Source organism: Sapajus apella, unplaced genomic scaffold, assembly GCF_009761245.1.
Source record: "Sapajus apella isolate SASKATOON/1434 unplaced genomic scaffold, GSC_monkey_1.0 scaffold16, whole genome shotgun sequence".
Classification (NCBI taxonomy): domain Eukaryota; kingdom Metazoa; phylum Chordata; class Mammalia; order Primates; family Cebidae; genus Sapajus; species Sapajus apella.
In genome coordinates, this window is record NW_022436956.1 from 770920 (window position 1) to 779996 (window position 9077).

The 9077-nt window shown below is 51.9% G+C and overlaps 1 long non-coding RNA gene across 1 annotated transcript in view; it reads right to left on the reverse strand.

Annotated features, from left to right (window-relative positions):
* The window catches only part of LOC116556001, a 14934-nt gene extending 8226 nt beyond the window's left edge, over positions 1-6708 (reverse strand). The window contains exon 1 of the long non-coding RNA XR_004270779.1: positions 6395-6708. This is a non-coding gene — a long non-coding RNA (uncharacterized LOC116556001). The remainder of the gene's footprint in view (positions 1-6394) is intronic.
* Between the last annotated feature and the right edge of the window lie 2369 nt (positions 6709-9077).

The window sequence follows — 9077 nt, forward strand, 5'->3', positions numbered from 1 at the left end:
CTGAGGTTGTCTGAGAGGGGCGGCTGTGTGAGCTGAGGTTGTCTGAGAGGGGCGGCTGTGTGAGCTGAGGTTGTCTGGGAGGGGTGGCTGTGTGAGCTGAGGTTGTCTGAGAGGGGCGGCTGCGTGAGCTAAGGTTGTCTGGGGAGGGGCTGCTGTGTGACCTCCGGCTGTCACAGGAGGCGTGGCTTGGTCACCTGATCTGTCATCGGAGGGGTTGCCTTCCTGTGAGCTGTCATGGGTGCACGGCTCTGTTGCTCAGGGTTGTCTGGGAGGAGAGGTCTAAGAATGTCACTTGGGTTGTTAGCATCTGCTCACTGTGATCCCAGCTCTGGCTCCTTCTCCTCAGGTGTGGGTGCAAGCTCTTCCTGCACAGGTGGAGTCAGCGCCAGCCACGTGACTTACTGCGGCAGTGGACTGTGGGTGGAGCGGACTGCGTCTCTCATTGAGTCAGCTCCATGAGACTCACTTCAGGTGGTCGCCCCAGCCAGTTTGGCTCCCAGGACAAAGGACACGTGGAGCTGAGCCCGTAGCTGGCCAGAGAGGGACACGCCGTGTAGGGGTGAATATGGGGTGTGGCTGCGGAAGCTTAATGTCTCTGCCATCCTGAGTGAATGGAGGGTCTGCCATACAGAGTGGGAGGAGGGAACCCCAGGCAGAAAGAACAGCAAGTGCAGAAACCATGGGGCAGAAACATGCTGGGCACATCCAAGGGAAACAAAGCCACGTCCTGGAGTATAGTGGCCGAGGGTTCAGGGCAGCAGGCCCGACCTGAGGCCAGGAAGGCCACTGCAGAATCTCAACTCAGAGACAGCAAGGCCGCTGGAGGCTTTTGAGCAAACACTTGCCACCTACCACATTTTAAAGGGCAACTGGAGAGACATGAGTTCAGTGGCACCAGCCAGGATCTATTTAGGAAGCATCTGGGTGAGGGTTATGGAGGCTCAGGCCAGGGCAATAGCAATGGAGGGGCAAAAACTAGATTCCAGTTTTTGATGGTGACTCTGCTGGGATTTGTGGAAGTGGAATGAGAAGCTAAAGGGGGACCAAGGACAGCTCCTGTGCTTTGTATTCTTTTTTGTTTGTTTTGTTTGAGATGGGGTCTCACTCTGTAGCTCAGCCTGGAATGCAGTGATTTGATCTCAGCTCACTGCAACCTCCATCTCCCGGGTTCATGCCATTCTCCCGCCTCAGCCTCCTGAGTAGCTGGGACTACAGGTGTGCACCACCATGCCCGGCTAATTTTTGTATTTTTAGTAGAGATGGGATTTTGCCATGTTGGCCAGGCTGGTCTCCAACGCCTGACCTCAAGCAATCTGCCTGCCCCAGCCTCCTAAAGTGCTGGGATTACAGGCGGGAGCCACCGTGCACAGCCTCTTCTTTTATTTTTGTTGGTTCGAATTTCAGTGGTGCACGTGCAGTCTGTTACAAAGATAAATTGCATAGTGCTGAAGCCTGGGCCTTTAGGGCAACCACCACCGAAATATCATCAATTGTACCCATGATGCAATTTATCACCCCTCCACCCCTTCCCCTCCACCCTTCCAAGCCTCCAGTGTCTATCAGTCCACTCTCTATGTCCACGTGTACATGTTATTTAGCTCCCACTTAAAAGCAAGAATCTGCGGTATTTGTCTCTCCGTTTCTGCGTTATTTCATTGAGGATAATGAACTCCAGCTTCATCCATATTGCTGCAAAGGGCACAATTTCATTCTTTTCTGTGCCTTAGTAGTATTCCATGCTGTGTGTGTAACGTGTTTTCTTTATCCAGTTTATCATTGATGAACACTCAGCTCAGCTGCCTACGTTTGCTGTACTGAATAGTGCTGCAATGAGCATCCACATGCATGTTCTATCTTTCTGATATAATGATTTATTTTGCCTTGGGTGTATACCTAGTAGGGAGATGGCTAGATCAAATACAAGTTTCAGTTTCAGTTCTTAAAAAAAATTCCATACAGTTTTCCACAGAGGTTGTTTTTGGACTTAGCAACCAAGAGGGAGAGTGACCATCTCCTGATGGAGAAGCAGCACACAGATACAGACCGGGGGGAGGGAGGGACCATCTCCTGATGGAGAAGCAGCCCACAGGTACAGATGCGGGGGGAGGGTGACCATCTCCTGATGGAGAAGCAGCCCACAGGTACAGACTGGGGGTGGGAGGGACCATCTCCTGATGGAGAAGCAGCACACAGGTACAGACCAGCTCCTGATAGAGGAACAGCCCCACAGGCACAGACCCGGAGCTTGGTTTTAAACTGGCCTCTTGAGAGCCTTCATGCAGGAGGTCAGCCCTTCACCAGGAAGCCTGCCCCCGGCAAGGGCAAAGAGACCCCAGGATGAGCTGGAGAGGAAGAGGCGCTGCACAGACCTAGTGAAGGCTCCGGAGCTACAGGGACCTGGCGCTGAGGCAGCGTCTGGGTTCATCTGGTGCGGACTCCACAAGGGCAGAGGTTCCCTTTAAACCCAGAAGCTGCCCATATGGGGAAGTGATTTCTTCTCTGCATCCCTGGCAGTCTTCCTAGAAAGCCTGGAGCTTCTCCAGTCTCAATGGGACCAGCCCCACTCTCCTCACCCCACTGCAGGGAGCAGCTAGGACAGACATGAGGACCCCAGCAGTGGCAATGGAGCAGAGGCTGTCTGGGCAGGGGAGGCCCCACCAAGGAGCCACCAGCGTCACCAATGGAGCTGGGTAGCAAGCACTTGCATGCCCACAGCAGTTCCCCAGGAAATGAACAGTGTGCGGGTAGAAGGGACCCAATAACAGTGCTGTACTCATTGTCGGGAACTTGCATAGCCACCCAGGTGGTCAGGGGTGAGCCTGGTGGTCAGGGCAGGCCACTTGGCTGGTGCACCTTTCCAGACGTGCCAGGGCCCCAGAGGCTGAACCCTCCAAAAGTCAGGACTCAGTGCGCACTTGGAGTGGGACACAGCTGAGGACCCTACCGCTCTGCCTATGCCCCACGCCAGGCCCTGGGCAAGAGGCAGTCTTTCTTCTCTCTCTCCCCTAATCCCTTTCCCCCTTTCTCCCTTTCTCCACTCCTTTCTTTTCACAAATATTTATTGGGTACTTTCTGAGTGCTATTAGACATGTCCAAGGAGAGATTGAAAGCCCTTCAGACATAGTCTCCTCCTTCCCAATTCTGTCTGGGAAGAAAGACATACAGACAGGCATCATACAGACGGTCATGGGCACATGGGTTAGATGGTGGCACCTAGAAAATTACAATCATCTCTGTCCTGGGGAGAAGACGATGGAGACTTGAAGGCAGGGTGCACCGTCAGACACGCCACATTGCCTGTACACACGGAGCCCGGCACGTGGGGACGCGCAGCTGCCCGCCCCACACCTGAGCTAGTCCTGTTTCAAGATCAAGCATTTCTCTCACTGTGCAGAGCAACACGGACTTGTCCTGCTGTGTGTTGTGGACAATGCTTCTCCTATCAGAACCCCAATCTGCACCTGTCCGAGTACAGGCCACAGATGAAAACGGTCTTCCGCTCAGGGTTCCTCTCCATGTGGACCACTTGGTCTCTCTTCCTCCAGAGGACCCTCATCCTCCTGCTGCCCCTGAATCCCCAGGGCCACACACTAGGGTTCCCTCCTGGGTCCCCTTCCCCAGACCTCCACCCAGGCCTGCTCTGCTTCCAGGTTCCCGGTCTGCCAGAGGCACAGGGTTGAGAACTCAGCACCAGCTTTGAGTCTTCTCCTGTTTATCTCCCCCGCCACCACCTCCACATACACGCTGCACATGGTTGCCAAAGCCATATTGAATTATTTGGGGAAGAAGGAAAGGCGGGGGCAGGGAAGGAGGGAGGGAGGGAGAAAGGACCTTTGGAAGGTGCAATGCTTAAGAGTAAGGCTCTGAGATCAGATGGCCTGGATACAAATATCTTTTTTTTTTTTTTTTGAGATGGAGTGTCACTCTGTCGCCCAGGCTGGGTACAGTGGCACAATCTTGGCTTACTGCAGCCACCGCCTCCCCAGTTCAAGTGATTCTTGGCTTCAGCCTCTCGAGTAGCTGGGATTACAGGTGTGCACCACCACACCAGGCTAATTTTTGTTTGTTTGTTTAGTAGAGATGGGATTTCACCATGTTGATCAGGCTGGTCCCGAACTCCAGACCTCAGGTAATCCGCCCATTTCAGCCTGTCAAAGTGTTGGCATTACAGGCATGAGCCACGATGCCTGGCCACAAATATCTAATTTTGGCTCTTCCACTCACGGTGAGTTGGACAGCTTTATCTTGCTGCATCTCACTTTCACCATCTAAAAATGGGTTATAATTAATACCTCCTTCATTCAAGTTGTTATGATGATCAAATGATGATAGCCCGCTTATCACCTCGCCCAGGAGATGACCAGAAAATATCAGGGAGTGTTTTTAGGCCATTTGAAGGCAGCAAGACACACGTTTGAATCCACGTCCCAACAAAGCTGGTGAGCTTTGAGCAAGTTTCTGGTTTTCTCTCTGAGTTTTCCCCCCTCTGAAAAGAGCCATACAAAATGCATGAGAAGGTAGGCTCTCTGAGAGTGAGGGCTGTCTATCCCACAGGTGTATCCATGCCATACAAAATGCATGAGAAGGCAGGCTCTCTGAGAGTGAAGGCTGTGTCTATCCCACAGGTGTGTCCACGAAGCACTCAGTGAATACTGGTTGGAAGAATGAATGCTGGGAATCACCTTCACCCTACTGGCTTATTGCTAAAATTAGAGTTACCATTGTGAACTCTGCATGTAGTAGGCACTCAGCGAGTACTACCTGAGAGTATTTCTTCTCCAAAGGCCACTGCGGGGGCAAGCTTTCAGTGCGCTAGCCTGCTCTAAGAGCCTCATGACTGATCTCGGTGCTGGCTTCATCAGGCCCTCTCCAGTCTTACGCCACCAGATCAACCTTTCAAAGCTCAAGTCAGTCTCCAGCTCAGAAACCCCAGCTGCTCCCCCAGAAGTGCAGACTTCTCAGCCTGACATTCAGGAGTTCCTCAAGCCCCAATCCTAACTGCCTCTTGTAAGGATCCTTCATTCAATTCAATCCAACTTTTTCAGGCCACTGCCTCCTCTGGCGATACACCCTCCCCTTACGCACACGCACGCACCCACGCACACGCGCTTCCCTTCTGCCACTGGAATCCGGCACATACGTCAAGACTTCACACAGACTCCAGGCCTCATCTCCAACCACTCCCCACACAACGTTCCTGCTGGTGTGTATTTGAGTCTCCCAGCATTACGGCTACTTGGGTGCTCTGGGTAGGAGCAGGAACTATCTTTCCACGGAACCAATTTCAGAGCCAAATAAATAGTGGGTTAAATGTATCAACTTGAAATAACTCCCATGCCCATCTGGACACTTTTCTTCTCCATTCAGACTGAATCCAAATACATCATTCCCTCCATGTCCTGGCCCATGGCTCTGGTACCCAGCTTGCTTTTACTTAGAGCAGTTCTCTGAGTGCAGCTGATCTAGGTTGCTACCCCTCTGGGACGACATACCTGCACACTGGCAGGGGCCTTCAGGATTTTAACCCACATCGGTTAAATCTCCTTCAGACCACAGGAGATACTCTGGAAAGAGGAGCTCTCCAGTGCCCCTTGAGTCCCGCTGTGTATGGGTGACCACTATCTGCCTGAGAGTTGGCCATCTGGGAAGGGCTGGCCTCGCTGCCCTAGGCATTGGCTGCAGAAAGGTCCAGAAGGCAGCAGCCTCCTGACCACCCCCAGGGATGCTTCTCCAGCTGGGCTACACCGAGGGCCTCCGAGACCAGGACATGGGCAGGTTCCCTATTGGCAGAATGGCCGTGGGGATAGAACTCTTCCCAGAGCTTTATTCTCCACTTTTGTTTCCAGACCTTTCAGTCTGACATTCAGGAGTTCCCCAAGCCCTAATCCTAACTGCCTCTTGTAACGATCCTTCATTCAGTTCAATCCAAGTCCCAGCCAGGGACTTGACTAGAGAAAGGAAGTTTTGATGGAGATGGGCCACGGATTCGGGGTGGACCAGGCCCTGCTGTGTTAGCATCACCAGACACTCCCTTGGGAATGCACATCCCGGAGTCCCACCCAGACCTGTCCAACAACTGGAATGCGGGTCCAAGGGTCACATGGCCTCCAGCTTCCAGCTGATTCCTGTATTCACTACCAACCTTGAGCCCCCCTGGGCAGCCTCAGAGACCCGGGCCCCGACCCTTGCCTCCTGGTGTGTAGTGAACTTTGAGTATTTGCCTTCCTGGGGGTTTCGTTTCTGCACTTTGCCATCTCTAGAGATTCTTAATTTTTCTGATATAAGTTCTACTCAGTAGGACTCTGATAGACACGAACCAATAAATAATATTTATACAAATGCTTAGATGAGAAGCAGAGTCCTATTTGGGGGAGAGGCATGGGAAATGATATACCCAAAGAATCCTTGAGTCATTCAGCACACACACGTGCCTGGACAGAAACATTTTTCAGCCTTTCTCAAACGTGCCTCACTCTTCTCTGCAAGTTCTGCTGCCTCCTGGAATGCAGGGAAGAAGCCAGCGTTCAGAGAAACGTGCTCACATGGACTGATGCCTCATCCACATTGCATGCTGACCACAATCACAAAAAATGAGCCTCACCCTTCTTTTGCTGATGGGAAATTGAAGCTTGTGCCTATTAATGAGCATACCCAGGTCTCACAGCAAGTACCTTTCAGAACTAAGATTTGCGCCCACTCTGAGGTTGTGAAACCCACCTTCTTCCCCCAACTCTCCACCCCCTCTTCCCCACCTCTTTGCCTGGGGGAATCCTCCTCAGTGGGCCCCCGCTGGATGGTAACCCTCTGAGGTCTCTGCCGGACCCTGCAGGTGGAATTGTTGCCTCTCTTCTCTCTCCTTCCTGGGTACTCCCTCCTAGCAGTGGCCATCACTGTTCCTCCTTAAATGAACTTGGCTACATATCTGCCTTCGCTACCAGATGGAGTTCCCGAACTCCAGCCCTGCATCTTAACAGTGCTTTTTCCCCAGACTGTAGGAGTGGCTGACCCATGAAAAGTGCTCAGTGACAGTGGAAGGGATGGTGCAGAAGTGTGCCCTTGGGCTGGGAGTGAAGAACAACTTTGCCAGCTTTTGCTGTGGCTTCTTCCAGTTCCTTTAACCCCAAAGAGGCAGGGCCCAGGTCTCTGAGTTCAACCTCCGTTCACAACCTGCATCGTAGGAGCCTGGCTTGAGGCTGCTTGATGGGAGCTCAGCTCAGGCTTTCTGCTGGTGCGTGTTCTCTCCCATTTCCCTCTTCTACACAGTCATACGTAGCTTGTGAGAATCTAAATGGACATTGAATGACTAGAATCTAGCTTCCTCTCATTGTGGATTTCATTCCTTCTCAACTCTTATTGTACAAAGCAACACAGGCCATTAAAGCATGATTTGGGAGGTCCAGCAATTGGACTCAAAGTTGGTTCTGGAATTACACAACATGTGCCTGAACAACCCTCAGAGCCCCAAATTCAAGTGTGGAAGGAACAGCAAAGGCTGGATGTCATGGCAGTTTCTCCTCTGGTGATTGGTGTGGCAGGACGGGAGGTGGACAGGCTCACAGGATGGTCTAAGGCCACCTGTCGTTTCCAGGAGATGTCTAAAGCAGGAGAAGACACAGACCTCATTAATTCCCACAAAGGGCAGCTTAGGGAGAGGGCAGCCTCCTCTTACTTCTTGGCTTCCCCTGTATCTCCTGACACTCACTGGAGTTTCATTACCATTAGCAGCTTTGCAAATTGCACCATCAGCAAAATGCCCAGGTAGTCAATAACCAGCTCCACAAGCCAATCCTGGTCAGGGGCTCTTCTTTCTGCCTCCTAATGAAAGGCGCAACCCCCTGGCATTGCTACCAACTTCTGGGTGTGAGAGGTAAATTTATCTCAAGGGATCAGGTACAGGACATCTCTCTAGGCTAGCTGGGAGCCCATTAAACTTGGAAACAGAAGACCCGAGTTCTATCCCAGGCTCTGATGCCTACCAGTTATATGAGCTTGCAAAACTAACTTAGCTCCACTGGGTCTCAGTTGCTCATCCATAAAATGGGAGCAGCAACAGCATGTACTTCACAGGGTTGTTATGAGGATCGAATGAGATCATCTATGTAATTAGTAAAGTGATGGCACAAGATAAGGACTCAAGGAAAGATGGCCATTGTCATTGTTACCTGTCACATGTTCATGATCACATTCACTCAGCCCATGTCAGGGGTATTGGGAGTTCCAGTCCCTTCCCTGAAAACTCAGATGAGAGATACTGCCATTATTATTCTTGAGCCAGCCTCTCCCACTCCCTGAGGTCTCAAAGGCCCATCTTCTCAAACACTCCCATCTGTCTGTTCTCTCTGCCTTCTGTTCCTGTCTTTGCTGTGACTCCTCCTCCTTGGTTCTAATCCTGAATCCAGAAGCGGCCAATGCCTGCTGAAGGCTCCTAGCACTGCCTAGAGCAATGTTTTCTCACTGCAGGAATGAGGACCTGGAAGGGTGGAACATTGTAACAAAGTGATCCACAAACCAGCTGTGCCCAGATGACTGCTAGGTCTGCGTGTAATCAAGCAATCAGCATGACCATGTGGCCCATTCAGGGAGGCCCAGGCCACGTGGAGGCCATGGGAACAAATGGGATCACAGCCTCAGCTCACACCGCCCCCAATCAAAGCAAAGGAACAGGGACTCACCAGCCTGGGGGCAGGAGGAAATTTGGCTGAGTCTCAAAATTAATAGGGCCCTTGTCCAGCCCGCGGTGTGGAGAAAGACACTGTTGTCAGAGGCCATCTCTGCTGGGGACTGAGTCAGTGTGGGATTGATTTTTAAAGCCTGACTGCTGATAGATGGTGTGATGAAATGAGAGATATAAATTGTCACTCTTTGCAATCACAGATGCTGTCGCTGTGGCTGTCAGGGACTAAGAGGGCAGGCTAGCTGCTGTCATGGGGAGACCCAACCCTGGCAGGCTTCCATTTGTCTGGCCAACATTCTAGAAGACATTTCTTCTGTGCTAACCACTCAGAGGAGTGACCGCCAGCAGCTTTATGGGGCAGTGTGATGGCCAGTAGTGATAGCACAGGGGGTGCTCTAAGCCC